The 16851-nt window shown below is 39.5% G+C and overlaps 1 protein-coding gene across 3 annotated transcripts in view; it reads right to left on the bottom strand.

Annotated features, from left to right (window-relative positions):
• Positions 1–16851, bottom strand: part of LOC145350880 (zinc finger protein 292-like) — a 197240-nt gene that overhangs the window by 114558 nt on the left and 65831 nt on the right. The window lies entirely within an intron of this gene.

Here is a 16851-nt window from a genome sequence, read left to right as displayed (position 1 = left end):
GGGGGCTTAGGACATACCTTCTGGAGTACCAGTGTTGAGGATGATTGTGGAGGAGGTGCTATTGCCTATCCTTACTGATTGTGGCTGTGGGTTAGCAAGTTCAGGATCTAGTTGCAGAGGGAGGAGCCGAGGCCCAGGCCACGAAGTTTGGAGTTGAGTTTCACAGGAATAATGGTGCTGAGGGCTGAGCTGTAGTCAATAAATCAGTGTGATACCGATGTCTTTGTTATCTAGGTGTTCCAGGTGCACGGCCAGGGAAATGGCGTTCGTTTGTAGGCCTGTTCCGTTGGTAGGCAAACTATAGTGGATCCAGGCTGGAATTGATTTGTGCCATGACTGACCTTTTGAAGCACTTCATAATGGTGGACATCAGGGCCATGAGACAAAAATCGTTAAGGCACGCTGTTTGGCTTTTCTTTTGTACCAGAATGATGGTCTTTTTTCCCCCCACAGACTTACTAGATTTTTAAATTAGGTATAAAACCAGCTACAATGCCAAAGCACTCTGTAACCCACAAAAGTGTATGGGGGTTGGGGGACAGTGTGGTGGGGAACCATTTTCAACCTCCGTGAACACCACGGATAGTATTCATCTACTCCTGCACTCCCCTTCCCAGCCACCCTTCCAGAATTCCTGGCTCCAGTCTTACCGATGTCAGAACAGTCAGCATTTTGGGGGAGGTGCACAGGGAAAGGGGTTGAACATTTATGCGGTGTGATGAGATGGTTTTAGTCCTATCAGTGAGGCGAGTGTGTGGCATCTGAGGTTGACAACTACATTCAAAATAATACAAGTCAAGCAACTGAAGACAAATCTTAGGGGCACGTTATCAATTTATCCTCCCTGATGTTAAGTAGGAAAGTTTAACGTCTCTACTACCAGCAACTCCTCTAATTTACAAAAAGTGATTCTATGAGCTTTCCCTTTCATTCACCATTTACTCTACTTAGTCAGTATCAGTTATGCAATGCCACAATTTTCAGCATAATTTGCATTTTGAAGCAAAATATCTCGTGCAATTAGTAATCTAATTTTGGAAATGCAGCAAGTTCATGTGTATGGAACTGAAATCCCATATAATCTAATCTTAGAGTCTTATTCCAGGAATAAAATGCAACATGTCACAACGGCTTTAATTAATTTGGTTCAAGTTCATTTTGCACACAGGTATTGAACAAAATCCAAAATTTCAACAGCGATCTGCTTTATTGTGGGAGACAAGAACTGAGCTCAGCAAGGGCCATTCAGGTGACCAGGAAAATTAGCACTCAGCAACAGCACTTTCAATGTAGACAGGCTGTCTCTGCATGTGCATGAAACAGATAGCACAAAGGGAATGTTTCACTATAATCTATCAACAGGACACAGCTGAATGTCCTTATTAACAGCACCAAAAATGTAATAATGACATAATTGTGACCATTGTTTGAACAGACATTCCATCCATCTACCACTAAAGATTATGACATTACTGACGGGACATGATTAAACAGCTATTGTCTAGGGCCTACTTCTTAATCATATGCAAATAATTTACTGGTGTGCGTGACTAGAAACAGTTATCTTAGCTAGAAGTTGTAAATACCTTCAAAAAGGCTGATTGTACTCAATTGTAGAAAGTCTCACAGTACCAGGTTAAAGTCCAATAGTTTATTTGATAGTAAACCCACAAGCTTTCGGGGTTTGCCCCTTTGTCAGGTGAGTGGAAAGTTGTCTCCGAAAGCTTGTGGGTTTACTATCAAGTAAACTTGTTGGACTTTAACCTGGTGTTGAGACTTCTTACTGTGTTTACTTCAGTCCAATGCCAGCATCTCCACATCACGTACACAATTGAGCAGAGCAACCTGAAGAAACCTTAGGAATTCTTCAGTTTGCCTCTCCTTCTCGATGAGAAGGCAATAAAGAATCCATCACTCGCAAATGCTGTATCCTAATGTCTCTTTAGCTCTGACATCATGGGCAGATGGATGGAAATGATCGAAGCTACTTTATATCTGCAGAGTTCCACATGGTCCTGTCATGCAGAATATCACTGGTTAACCTATATACCACAGAAAGCTTTCAGCTTTTGTCCATACTCAGCTTAGATTTTAGATATTACATTGTTCACTGATTAAAAATCAGTACTGTCACTGGCAAAATGAGCAGAATTCCAAATTTATAGCTGAATTTTAACCACCTTCAACCACCCTAACTGAATTCTGTGCATTTGTTTTCTAAAATGTTTCTCCATAGCATCCCCTAATTCTAGATCCAGTAACTTTTTTTTGGAGGTCAAAAGATTTTCATGAAGCACAACCAAATTACAATCTCAAGAGGTCAAGACACAATGATAACTTAAACCTAGTTTTCCCCCAATTAAAATATTCAATACACCTCCTCAAGCAGGGCTTAATCAGTTTGTCTCTTTGCATTACCAGACATGAGTCTCAATTTCAAACAAAGATTCAATCTAAGACTTCAGCTCACAATCCAGTGCAGTGCTGGGAAGGTACATTCTATTTTGGATGGGATAAGACTACACCTGACTCCACAGCCTATTCAGGGCAGCTTTCCCAGTGTCCTCTGATCCAATTGTTACTTACACAAGTGATTACAATTCAAAAGCACTGAATAGGCTACAAAGTACATTGGGATATGCAGCCATCGTGAAAAGTGCTCTTTCCTTCAAACCCATATCTGCGAGGTTGAGGAGAAAAAAAAACTAGGGATAAAATGATCACCAGGAATTTTAGAAACGTAGCTAGTACAATGAATTAGAAAGATCATAGAAATCTACACTGCAGAAAGGAGGCCATTCAGCCCATCGAGTCTGCACCAACCACAATCCCACCCAGGCCCTACCCCCATATATTACCAACTAATCCCTCTAACCTATACAACCCAGGACACTAAGGGGCAATTTAGCATGGCCAATTAACTTAACCCGCACATCTTTGGACTGTGGGAGGAAACCCATGCAGACATGAGGAGAATGTGCAAACTCCACACAGACAGTGACCCGAGCTGGGAATCGACCCCAGGACCCTGGAGCTATGACGCAGCAGTGCTAGCCACTGTGCTACCATGCTGCCCCCAAGATACAATTTTGTATTATACAAAATGTTTTGGTATCCAAAATTTATTCTCCATTGTAATAAATCCATTATACAAAATGTTTTGGTATCCAAGCCTTTATCAAACCATAATCAAGGACTCCACACACTCCGAACATACTCTCTTCCATTTGGATGATGAAAAGTCTGAGATCACGTATTAACAGACTCAAGAACAACTTCTTCCATTTTGCCAGATGTTTGAATGGACCTACCTCGCATTTTGATCTTTCGCTACACCCAAGCTATGACTGTAACACTACATTCTGCACCCACTTCTTTTCTTCTCCCCATGTACTATATGAACAGCATGCTCTGTTTTTATAGTGTGCAAAAATAATATTTTTCACATGACAATAAATCAAATTTTAAAAAAATCAGTAAAATATGATGGTGGGTAGGTGATATTTCTAATCAGCATCCACACAATATGGGCCAATTCTTTTTGTATTTCTGTCCTACCAAACAACTGTAGAATGTTCAATTAGTGAAGATAGCACTGGCAAAGATTTTGAAAATTGACCATCTGCACCTGGAACTATATTCTGGATTGCTTTCTTCTTTGCATCCTCTGGCCCCGGCCATTCCTAGAGTCATGTCTGAACACAGGAATCCCAGTCTTTACATGGATTTTGATTCAGATGGCCATTACTCCCTTCTCTGGGCCATGGTCTATTCTCCTACCACACCCACATTTTATTCCTCTCTGGCTCACTTTCAAGCATCTCACTTTTAGAAATAATAAGTTAACAATATTGAATAAATCCCCAAAACATTTACTGTTCCAATGTGGAGCACCAAACAAACCATTTGGCTGAAATCTACATTCAATGGCTCCTCTTCACTTGCACTACATCTTACACTTGAGACCCCTCGTATGGTCATACCAATCCAATGCTATTTAGCTCAAAGCCCTTTAAATCTTGAAGGCATCTTAAGTCAACCCCTTTAGCCCAAGTTTGCATGGGAAAAGCCCCATCATAAATAAATAATCTTCATCTTGGATAACAGTACATTTAAGCTACAGTCTTCCAATTATTTTACATTGTCCAATAGGCATGCCAAATCTCTGCATGAATCTCCTACGTGGTTCGCCTTGTGAAGTCTGCATCTCAGTCTCATTGCTTTACTCATCAGTAAGTCCTCTCTTTTGTTTCTTTCGCTGATCATCTGCAAGGTTTCTTACACATGACATCATTGGCATACTTCTACAGTTGTCCTTTATCTTTGACATGTAAAATGCAAAAGGCAAATAGATGCAAAACATTTTGGGATTAGTCGGTGAGAGCTATTGCATGTCACCTTGCAACACTGAGCATGAAATTGAAACAGAGGTTTGCACAAGGGCAAGAAAGCAGAATGGGAAAATGAACGGTGGGTCATGGCCAAGAGAAGGGAGCTTGAGGAGGAAGAAAATGAAACCCTGGAAACAAATTGCAGTGAATGGATTAGCTGAGCTTAGAGCATACTTCCAGGAGTGACAGGGGTTACTGAAACTGAGGCTGTAAGTAGCCCAGCATGTAGTTTTAAGCACGATGGGTCCATGAGACCAACTAACAAAAGGGTTGGGTGACAAACGATATCGTACAAATCATCTATGTTTCTAAAAATTTTAAATTCAAATCAAGGCTTTACAAACTAAGCAACTTAGTCAGAAGTTGAAACTGATACCTCCTACACCATAACAGACTAAAATTTAGTTAAAAAGCAGGAATATGTATACAGTTGGAGGAAAGGCAACATTTTTCAAATATGGTGTGTAACCAGATATTCAAATATGTTGCGCAATCTATGCCAGTGGAATGACGTTGTGTAAGAAATGGCTCCAACTGCAACAATCACCAGACTAGTTTCCATTGAAACTAGAACTTAAAAAGCACAATAATACTTTACATTCACTCCGAAAAGTCCCAGATTTTTAAAGTAAATTGAAACAGGGTATGGTTTAAAAGTGGAAGTTAAATGAGGGAGAGGAGGAGAATCTGCAAGCTTAGATTTATTAAAGTACAATTATCTTTGTTGACATTGGACTCTTACACATAAACCCTATGCTGGTCAACTCCTACCATGTATTCAAATACAATGATGGCAAGGAAAAGGTTTCTCTCTCCATCTATGACATATTTGCGTTCCATAGAAACCTACTACAAATGTGTAAGTGACATGCAAAATTAATCTACAATGAGATGTGGCAATTGAGTCCTAATACAAGGTCCATTCTTTTAAAAAAGTTGAGAACATACTAGAATCTGTTAACTGTTAAAATTATCTTTTACATTTTTGTTTAAAAAGTCATGCATACTGTGATTCAATCTTTGTAATTCAGCATTTAACTAGCCAGCAATTCTGTACAATAAATTTCGATTTTGTTAGGATATGCTGAACAGCTGTCTTTAATAAAGCCAAATTTTATTCCTTACATAATTGCTTTGAAGATCATCCAGATTATGATGAAACAATCAAGATCATGCTTTTAAAAACTTTCAGGCTGTCGAGTTTTTAATACTCAATTTTTTTAATATCAAACCGTGGATTAAATTAAAGATTGTTCTGCACAAAACAACTCTCTACAAAGTTAAGGCAATAATGGCATTGAGAAATATTATGAGCTGGTTATATCAAGCCAACATATTGGATATAAAAGAGGGGCTGAAAAGAAAGTTATAATTAGCATTAGCTAATTTCTAACAGTGTTACCAGACTGTGAACAGCAGCAATAACAACTTGCTGATAAAAATAGATTTTTTTCCAAAATCACAATTAAAATGACTAACCTGGGCCATAAAACAAGAAATAGATCCTAGCTTCCAACCCTGAGTGTCAGTTTCACTCCAATTATGTAACAAATAAAACCACCATTTGTGGATTTTGATCTTAAATTCTGATGGGATAGAATAGTTCCCCTATTGTTGTACAGCAGCCTAGCCAAGCTACACAGATTGCATTGCACATACCGACCCACTGTAATTTGACCCAGTTTAAGATAGAACAGGCGATAAAGTGACAATTGCAAATTTCAAGAGATTATAGAGCAAATCAGTTTTTTAAAGAATACTAATCGCTATAGCACAATCCTTTGTACAGCCCTGATAAAGTGTTAGGTCCAAAATGTTTATTTCTATTGGACCTGTATGTGGCACATTTCCAGTACGTCTGCTTTTATTTCAGAGCTTTGTTTTTCCTGACTGCGTGCCCCATCCCACCTTCACCACCTTGTGGGGTCTGTTATTCCATCCAGCCTGGACGCAGATGCAATCAGTTGCTAATGCCAGAACATTGCCCATGCTTATTTTGGTAACACTAGTGTCATTACTCATGGTGAGACAAGATATTATGCAAAAGTTTGAGAGTGGTATGGCAAATGCATAGATTTTCCAAAAAACACTGCTTGTTATGCAGCTGAAAAAAATTTCAAAAATGGAAAATACTGGCAATACAAGTTTATAAACATCCTGACTAACAGAACTGATGGTATATGAAAGAAATAGTTTGCATGTATTTTGCAAAATTAAATGCAGGAAAGTGATTGGATTGTGAGTTAAAGTTTTAAATCTTTTTTCCTCTAAGGTAGGGCAGTATTTTAAACCAGGTCCATGGTGGCACAATAGTTAGCACCACTTCCTCCCAATGCCAGGAACCTTGGTTCGATTCCAGCTTTTTTAAGGGGGGAGCTGCTGTATCTTTGAAGTACACATATATTCCCTGTGTCAGCATGGGTTTCCTCCAAGTGCTCCAGTTTCCATCCACAATCCAAACAGATGTACAGGTTAGGCGGATTAGCCATACTACATTGTCCCATTGTATCCCAGGGTGTGTCGGGTTAGGGGGATTAGTGGGGTAAATGCATGGGCTTGGGTGGGGTGGGGTGGGGTGCTGAGTACGATGCTCTGTTGGAAAGTTGGAGCAGACTTGATAGGCTGAATGGCCTCCTTCTGCATTGTTGAGATTAAAAAATTTACAGCATAACCATTTAAAGCTACTTCAATATAAATACAAATACTTTAATTCACTAAAATAAAGCTAATCTAAGAAATGGCCCAGCAGATTGTTTGGATTGCAGAATGTGAAAATTTGCATGAAGCCAACACATCTACAGATGCCCCTGTCTCTTATCCCTGCTGCTCAGTCATCGAGCTGGAGTACAAATTGGAGGGAGACTGACACAGGGGAGGGGGAGTAATTTCTGGACAATTTTATCCAGAATATAGGCAGAAGAAACATAGGTCCAAGAGTGACTAACAGGGAGCTGGGTAGCAAGGCTCAAGGAGAGTTTGAGGATAGATACTGGCCTTGTACAATACGAACAATGTACTCGCCACCTGTGAGGATAAGAGAGAGCAGAGGGAAGACAACATATTGCAAACCAAAGCACCAATGGCTCAGAACACTGTCCAGACTGGGGAAGAGAACAAAAATGTTGTCGTTAAAGGGATCTCTATAATCAGGGAGACAAAAAGCATTTGCAGCAGACAAGAATGAGAATCTTGAAAGCTGTGTTGCCTAACTGATGCCAAGGAATACAACATGGTGGCTGGAGGAGAATTTTGGGTGGAGGGGTGGTGTTGTGCCATAAATACAGTTGTCATGGTCCATCCTGAAACAAACAATCTATGTTGGACAGGTAGGAATGGGAGGAAGTCCTGATGAAAGGATATTAGGATTTAGGCTCCCAAATAAAATAAGGCAGTGTAATCTATGGCTCACTGTCTCAGTTTGCGTGCAAATTTGGCAAGGAAGCAGACAGATCAGAAAAATTAACAAGTGAACAAAGGTGTGGGAAACAGGGGTGTATTTTCATGGGACACTAGTATCCATTCTGGGACAGGAAGGAGTCATAGCAGTAGGATGGACTCAGCTGAACCAGGATAGATCCCATGTCCAAGAAGAAAGGTAAAGGGAGAGGTGGAAAAGTTAGTATTGTGCTGTAAGTGGGGAGGGATTAAAAAACATAAGCATCTTAAATATAAACAAAACAAGGGTAGAGAATATAGGAAGGGATAACATTAATGCCATGTAAATCAGTACAGTGGAGTTCAAAAAGTTGATTAATCAAAGCAAAAGAAAATACTATTAGTGAAATGTCTATTATGTCCGTAACAAAACAGGGGAGCTGGAGGCAATCTTTCATTTGGGGAACATAACAGTAGATTACTGAGACATGGCTACAGAAAAATTAGGGTATGAATTAAGTATTGCAAGGTATAACACGTCTAGAAAAAAAGAGAGGGTAAACAGTACAGTCACCATACTTATTATGGATAAAAATGGCAATGGGAAAAGGAATGCAGCTGTCAGTGTGACAAAATAGAAACCAGATGTGTAATATGAGAGAAAAAAATTACTCAGGAGATTCCCCAATATTAAATCAGAAAGAGCAGCTGGGAAACTGAGTTGCCGAAGGGCATCAATTCCTTTCTAACCAAGTATGCAAGATGTCCAACAAAAGGTAAGATTTGCTGTTAGATCTAGGAATGGGAGAATGAGCCAGAGCAGTTAAGAGAAATAAGCATAGGGAAAAAAAATCAAGAAATTAGCACCATAATTTAGCATGTTTAAGAGGAAGATAGAAGAAGGCATATATGTGACAAAAATCAGATTGGAGAAATGCTCAGGGCTGAGATTAGAACCTGAGGAAATAAAATGGGTAACAACAATGTAGAACAAAAAGCATCTTTTTAAATGTTTCCCTGATTAGAGAAAAAAAAAGTACTCTGTGATGGAAAGAACAAATTAAACACTAATTGGACTCCATGGATAGACGAACAAAAACATAAGGGAGCAATTCTGGATTAGGAAAGCAGCAAAAACACTAGGAAGGCAAAGAGGAATAATGAAATTAATTGATTGAGGAACAATATAAACAGAATAGGACCTTTAAGGGAATGTGGTGGCATAATGGTATTGCCCCTGGACTAGTAATCCAGACACCAAGGGGCTAGATGGCCTACTCCTGCTCCTAGTTCTAATGTCTTTTATTGTTCTCCCCACATTATCACTATATAAGAACATAAGAAATAGGAGCAGGAGTGGGCCATCTAGCCCTTTGAGCCTGCCCCGCCATTCAATAAGATCATGGCTGATCTGTTGTGGCTCAGTTCCACTTTCCTGCCCTCTCCCCATAACCCTTAATCCCCTCGCTTATCAAAAACCCATCAACCCGCGTCTTAAAAATATTTAGCGAGGCAGCCTCCACCACTTCAATGGGCAGAGAATTCCAGAGATTCACCACCCTTTGAGTGAAGAAGTTCCTCCTCAACTCCGTTCTAAACCGCTCCCCCACTTTATCTTGAGGCTGTGCCCCCTAGTCTATTGTCCTTTGAGCGGGAAGTGTCTCTCCACCTCTATCCTATCCATCCCATTCATCATCTTATATGTCTCAATGAGATCTCCCCTCATTCCTCTAAACTCTAACGAGTACAAGCCCAGTTTATTCAGCTTCTCCTCATAGTTCAACCCCCTCAACTCCGGCATCAGCCTAGTAAACCTCCTCTGCACTCCCTCCAAGGCCAAAATATCCTTGCATAAGTGCGGCGACCAAAACTGCACACAGTACTCCAGCTGCGGCCTCACCAGTGCCCTATATCATTTATGTATACAACAAACAAGAGTTCCAGCACTGAATCTTGTGGTTTGCCACTGGACACCAGCCTCCAAAACATCCTTCTACCACCTCCATTTGTATCCCATTACTAAGCCAATTTTCGATCCATCTTGTCAAGTTCCCCCAAATTCCAGGTGCTTCAACCTTCCCAATTAGTCTCCCATTTGGGACCATGTCAAATGCTTTACTAACATCCATATAAACTACATCAACTACACTTCCCCCATCCAAACACTCGATCATATTTTCAAAATAATTCTCTCAAATTTGTCTCAAACCCCTCTGACAAAGCCAGGTTGACTATCCCTAATTAACTCATGCCTTTCCAAGTAGAGGTTAATTTTCTATTTCAGAATTTTATCCAATTGTTTCCCTACCACTGACATGAGACTCACTGGATTGTAAATTCCTGATTCATTTCTACCACCCTTCTTGAAAAGTAGCCACCCTCCAGTCTTCTGGTACTTCACATTATGTCAGGGCCTCTGCAATTTCCTGCCTCGCCTCCCGCAGCAGCCTGGGATGCAATTTGTCCAGGCCAGGAGATTTGTCCATTTTTAAGCCCTTCAGTGTCTTCAATACCTCATTTCTTATGTCAAATTGTGTAAGTTCCCCTCAGTCTCTTTTCCTGAATTCTATACCTACTTTCTTCTTTTCCTGAGTGATGACCAATGCAAAGTCTTCATTTAACACCCTTCCAATGTCTTGTCGGTTCACACACAAGATTGCCCCCTTTGTCTCTTATGGGCCCTATTCTTTCCCTGGTTAATCTCTTCCCCTTAATGTATTTAGAGAATATCTTGGGATTGTCCCTAATCTTGTTCACAAGTCCTTTTTCATGCTCCTTTTTGCTCTAATTGCTTTAAGTTCCCTCATCCACTTCCTTTATTCTAGAGTTAGAGCTGAATTGCTCCCTTTGGACTTGCTAAGAACCTTGCTCTTCTTCCTAATCCAGCTCTGAATTGTCCCAGACATCCAGGGTCCCCTGAATTTGTTCCCTATAATGGGAAATGTAGGAGCATGCTGGACCTGTACACTCCCCAGTTCCTTCTTGAATACCCCCCCACCACCTCTGCTCTGCTGTCGACTTTTCCCACAAGCTGTTCCCAGTCAACTTTGGCCAGATCCCACCTTATTTTAATAAAATCTGCCTCCCCCAAATCTAAAGCTGTCTTTCTCCTTGTCCATAACAAACTTGAACCATACCATATTGTAGTTGTTATCGTTAAGATGCTTTCCCCCTGCCATGTTGAACAATTGTCTGGTTCTGCTTGCCAGAACCAGTTCCAGCACTGCACCATCTCTTGTTGGGTCTTCTACACATGATACAAAAATTCCCCAAAATACATTTAAAAATTCCCACCTCCTCCAAACCCTTTACAGTATGACTATCCCAATTTACATTGGGGAAATTGAAATCTCTACTAATGAGGAGAGATTGATGAGACTGGGACTATACTCATTGGAATTTAGAAGAACGAGGAGGGATCTTATAGAAACATTTGAGATTATGAAGGGAATAGATAAGATAGAAGCAGGGAGGTTGTTTCCACTGGTGGGCGAAATTAGAATTAGGGGGCTAGCCTCAAAATAAGGGAGCGCAGATTTGGACCAAGTTGAGGAGGAATTTCTTCACCCAAAAGGGTTGTGAATCTGTGTAAGAATTATTCTTAGAGAATTGTCTACACATCTGCTCCTCTATTTCTCACTGACTCTTTGGGAGTCTATGATACATTCCTGTAAGGTGCTCGTCTCCTTTATATTCATAAGTTTCACCCATAAAAGCCTCATTTGAAGACCCCTCCAAGATATCTCTCCTTATTCTGTCATTGACTCCTTAATTAATAGTGCTACATCAACTCCCTTTTTTACACCCTCCTCTGTCTCACCTAAAGATTTTATACCTTGGAATGTTGAGATGCTAGTCCTGCTCTTCCTTCAATATGTTTGTGATGGCAACAATATCACACTTCCATGTGTCCATCCCTACCCTTAACTCAGTCTTGCATATTACACTCCTAGCATTAAAGGCCATCCAATCTTACCTTGCTGTCAACACTCAACATAGCTGAACTCTGACTTGTTTCCTTTACTACAGCACGGCGGCACAGTAGCAGTGTTTAGCACTACTGCTTCACAGCTCCAGGGACCTGGGTTCAATTCCCGGCTTGGGTCTCTGTCTGTGTGGAGTTTGCACATTCCCCTCGTGTCTACGTGGGTTTCTGCCAGGTGCTCTGGTTTTCTCCCACAGATGTGCTGGTTAGGTTGATTGGACATGCTAAAATTGCCCCTTTACTATAGCATGACGTGTCTCTATTTTACCAATGCTGCGTCCCTCCTATGCCAGACTAGTTTAAACTCCTCTCAACAGCACCAGCAAACCTACCTGTAAGGATGTTGGCCCCAATATGTTTCAGGTGCAGACATTTGTGCATGTCCCTCCTTCCCCAGAAATTATACAAGTAATGCAGGAATCTAAAACACTCCCTCCTGCACCAACTCAAGCCACATATTCATCTGCCCTATTTTCCTATTTCTATACTTGTTAGATCGTGGCACCAGGAGTAATCCACAGGGAATGCAGCCTTTGAAGTTCTGCTTTTTAGTCTACTGCTGAACTCTTGAAGCAAAGCTTCATTCCTTACTTCACCTATATTGTTGGCACCAACATGCACCATGACCTCCAACTCATTATCTTTCTGCATGAACTGCAAGACAATAGTGGTACAAGACAATAGCTCACTGCCACCTTCTCAAGAGCAATTAGAATGCATCAATGACACCCACATCTCATGAATGAATAGAAAAAACTTAACGCAAATGACTGTGCAAGGCTGGATGGCAGATTGGAAGATTAGAAGCAATATAAAGAACGCCAAATAGTAATGAGAAGAACATAATAGTGGCAAGTTTCTATGGATATTTTTTAATAAGTTAAAAGTGAGCCTTGGATCTATAGAAAGTCTGGGGAATTAATAATGGAAAATAGAGGGATGGCAGATAAATGGAAGTATTTGGCATCAGTCTTCCTTATACAAGATACAAAGGAATCAGAAGTTGTGGGGAGGGACTCCTGATAAGACTTCATCTTAGGCACTTGGAAACAGCTTGAGATTCATCAAATTTAATATTTAATTTTGCAAAATTCCCTAGATTCAGGGAAGATTCCATTTGACTGGAAATAGCAAATGTAATCCTTTATTCAAAAAGGGAGACAGACAAAAAACCCCCAGAAATTGCAGGTTAGTTAGCCAACACCTGTCATAGGAAAAAGGTTAGAAACTATTACAGTAGGGCATAATTCAAGGATGAAGTCAAGATAATCAGGTAGAGTTAGCATTGTTTCGGAGGGGGAGAAATCATTTCCAATTTATTGGAATTCTTTGAACAAGTAATGTGTTGTGGATAAAGAGAAACCAGTAGGTGTATTGAAGTTATAGAAGGCACAAAGGCTATTGTAGAAAACACAAGCGCATGGAGTAGCTGTAAAACATTTGCACAATAGGAAACAATTGGCAAAAGTGGGTCATCTTCTGGTTGACAACCTGATGGGCAGAGCACCACAGGGATCAGTGCTGGGGCTTCAATTTTTTTTTACAATTCATATTAAGGACTTGGATGAAGGGGTCAAAAGTTTGGTTTAGAATGCCAACACAGGAATCTGCATGTCCTCGTGCATGAATCAAAAAAATTGGTATACAAGTACAGCAAACAACTGGGAAAGCTAGCATTTTGTATTGCTAGGGAATTGAATACAAAAAGTAGAGAGGCTTTTCTTTTATATAGGGCATTAATGACTCCACATCACTGTGTATAGAATTGGTCTATTTAAAGGATATAAATACTTTGGAAGCAGTTCAGAGAAGATTTACTACACTAAGTAGAATAGTCTCACAAAGAATGGTTGCACAGGTCAGGTTGAATGGTTAGAGCAAAAAAAAGGTGACTTGATTGAAACAGGCAAGATCCTGGACCATTGAGATATGGTGAAAGTGGAAAGGATGTTTCCTCTTGTGGGGGAATCTGGAAGTAGGCATCATACTTTAAAATAAGGGGTCATTGACAAAGATAAGGAGAAATGTTCACTCAAAGCTCATGCGTCTTTCGAACTCTTCCTCCAATGGTGGTAGAAACAAATCTTAGAATATATTTAAGGCAGGACCAAATAAATTCCTGATGTGAAAAGGATTTTAAAGTTATTTGGGATAGGTGGGTATGTGGAATTGAGGTTGCAACAGATCAGCCATGATCTTATTAAATGGTGGGGCTGGCGCAAGGCATTTATTCCTGCTTCTAGTTTTAGGCTCAGAATTGTAATTCAGTGATATCACTGGTAGGAAAAAAATAACAAATCTTAAATACATAATAAAACATCTCAAAGAAAAATAAATAAATCAATGTAGATTTCAAAAAGGGAAAAATTGGATTTTAAGGTAGGAAAAGATGATTGATGGGAGTTGAATGGATTTTCAAAAAGATTGCCAGTAAATTGGCCAAATACACTAATAAATAAGGTCAGAGAATGCAGAGAGGATTGAAACAGCAGAATGGTATGCTAGCTGAGTGGGAATAAAGGATTATCATGCAGAATGGAAGCAGCTAGGAAGTGGTGTCATACAGAATCAGTGTTGGATCACAGCTATTCTCAACTTGCATGGACTTTGGAATCAAAGTACACAATTTCTAAATTTACAGATTACATCAAATTGGTGGTGGGGTCCGATTGTCTAGAGTGAAAAGGACTGCAAGAAATGACAGCAGAACAATAATCAAGTTGCAGAATGGACAAATAGCAAAGAATATTAACAAATTTGAGTTAGTATATTTTGGATTACTACTTGGAAGATACAACTCAAGGTAGAGTAGAGGAACAAAGGGAGCTCAAGAATACAAAAGGACATTTTGCAATATTGGAGAAATTTTAGTGGTTATATTTAAAACGGATCTGCTATGGAGTAAAATATATTAGCATTGTTTTAATGATTTTATAGTTATATTGTGTATTCCAAAATAAGATTCCTTGTGTCTGCGTGGGTTTCCTCCAGGTACTCCAGTTTCCTCCCACAGTCCAAAGATATATAGGTTAGGTTGATTGGCTATGCTAAAATTAACAGGTAAACATATGGGGGGGTAGGGCCTGGGTGGGGTTGTGGTTGGTGCTGACTCAATGGGCCAAATGGCCTCTTTCTGCATTGTAGGATTTCTATGATTCTATAATATTACACACGCTGAAGCAATATTCTGGTGTTGAAAACTAGACTGCAACAATTACCAAAGAAAGATGTCCATGTGACATTTAAAAATTAACTTCTGTTGGAAGGGTTTAGGATAACTTGGGATTAAAAGACTAATAGATGAAGACAAAACTAATTTAGAGAGTGAATATAGTATGGAGAAAGTACGAAGTACCTGGAGTTGCAAAGGTACTGTTGCACAGAAACACAGCCACTTAAAGAATTTGCATATTTTTGAATATTCTCTACACCTTTGCCAAATACACACTGCCCCAAGGCATGGTGGGATATAGCTCAGTAAAAAGAACCATACTTCTTGAAAACAATACCGCCACTAAAGTGAAGTAGAAAAAGACTGTCAACATGGGCCTCAGTTCCAGGGATTCCAAAACAGCCAAATGAATAGAGTGATCAAATTTTCTCAATAGATAAAAGGAACTTTTGAACTCTATGGACTTGAGTATTCGAGGTTGCTATGAGACAGTGGGCAAGAACTTCTGTACTCTATTGTCCTACATACTTTCATGTTGCCAGAGCATAGAATGTTATTGGCCTAGGTAAATAATTCATTATAACATTAGCTCATCCAGTCAGGGTGAAGAGTGTAGGTGGGCAAATTATTTCTGAAAAATGTACAATTGCAATACTGATATTCATGCAATTTACAATACTTTTGGGCTGCCCCAAGACCATTCTCCCACAGGTGTGAACTGGATCTGGGCAAATCTTCAACCAGAATTACTGTCTCCATGAGTTCTTTGTATTTGCTGAGCTGTAATTAAAGAGAAATCTCTCACGAGAGCCAGCATAATACATAGGTCTCTGAAAAACTCCTACAGCTTCTAATGCAATAATGACAATTCATTAGAAGATAGAAGAAACAATCGGATAGGAAAACCATGTGGCTAGAGGGTAATCAATAATCTTGGGAAAAAAGGGAGTCAGTTTTTTGTGACACAAGGTACAAGACTGGCAAACCATAATAAGTCATTGCAGCCAGTGTCCTAGTGCAGTTGTCATTGGATCAGCTAGGAGTGAAAATGAATCCTCCACTATCCCTGTTTACTTCCCTTTAAAAGTAGTGACTCATCATCCTTTAGAGAGCATTTCCATTCAGATGATTATAATGCGATTTGATCAAAGTTAAGATCACTTTATATTTTTTGCATGCTATCCTGAACATTGCCTTGAAGTTGCATGCACAAGCTGATATTTGAATTTTGGAAGTATTTTGCAAAGTGAAGTATAATGACACCCAATTAATGAACACAAAAAAAGAGGAAGACACTTGATGTCACCCTTATTAGAATAATGCATGCATTGCACATTTTTTAAAGATGTTTATTTAACATCAGATAAGGATAGTTTATGGTACAGTTCATGGTACAGTTCCAAACAGCGTTCTATCAGCATAGAAGCCTTTTAGAAAAATTGAATATTTTAATGCTCAAGGTCACATCAAGTGATGAAATGTTACACAATACAGGGTGCTACAATGAAGTTGTAAACATTACATTGAAAAAATGTTTTTGCTGTTTGTTAGGAGGTTGAAGAATTAAAGCTATTTGCTTGTTTTAATGAATTTGAATTTTGGTCATCATTGTTACATTCTTGCATACCAGTTTTGTGAAAGTACTCAAATGCATCAAAAAGATTAGCAAGGCCGTGAAAAAAAACTATGCGCTTTGTTAGAATTGAAAAGAAAGGAAGTTATGATACACCTGAATGGAATCTTGGTTATAACAGTGCATGCAGCACCCAAACAGGCGCTGGAGTGTGGTGACTAGGGGATTTTTACAGCAACTTCATTGTAGTGTTAATGCAAGCCTACTTGTGACGCTAAACAAATAGGCTCTAGCCGCTAGATTATGAAAATACATTGGCATAGGTGATGGTGTAGAGAATATTTACACAGATGAT

The sequence above is a fragment of the Carcharhinus amblyrhynchos genome, chromosome 12 (genome assembly GCF_965287045.1).
Source record: "Carcharhinus amblyrhynchos chromosome 12, sCarAmb.v2.hapA, whole genome shotgun sequence".
In the NCBI taxonomy this organism is placed as follows: domain Eukaryota; kingdom Metazoa; phylum Chordata; class Chondrichthyes; order Carcharhiniformes; family Carcharhinidae; genus Carcharhinus; species Carcharhinus amblyrhynchos.
The sequence above is the reverse complement of the archived record's forward strand: the minus strand, read 5'-3'. Positions and strand labels throughout refer to the sequence as shown.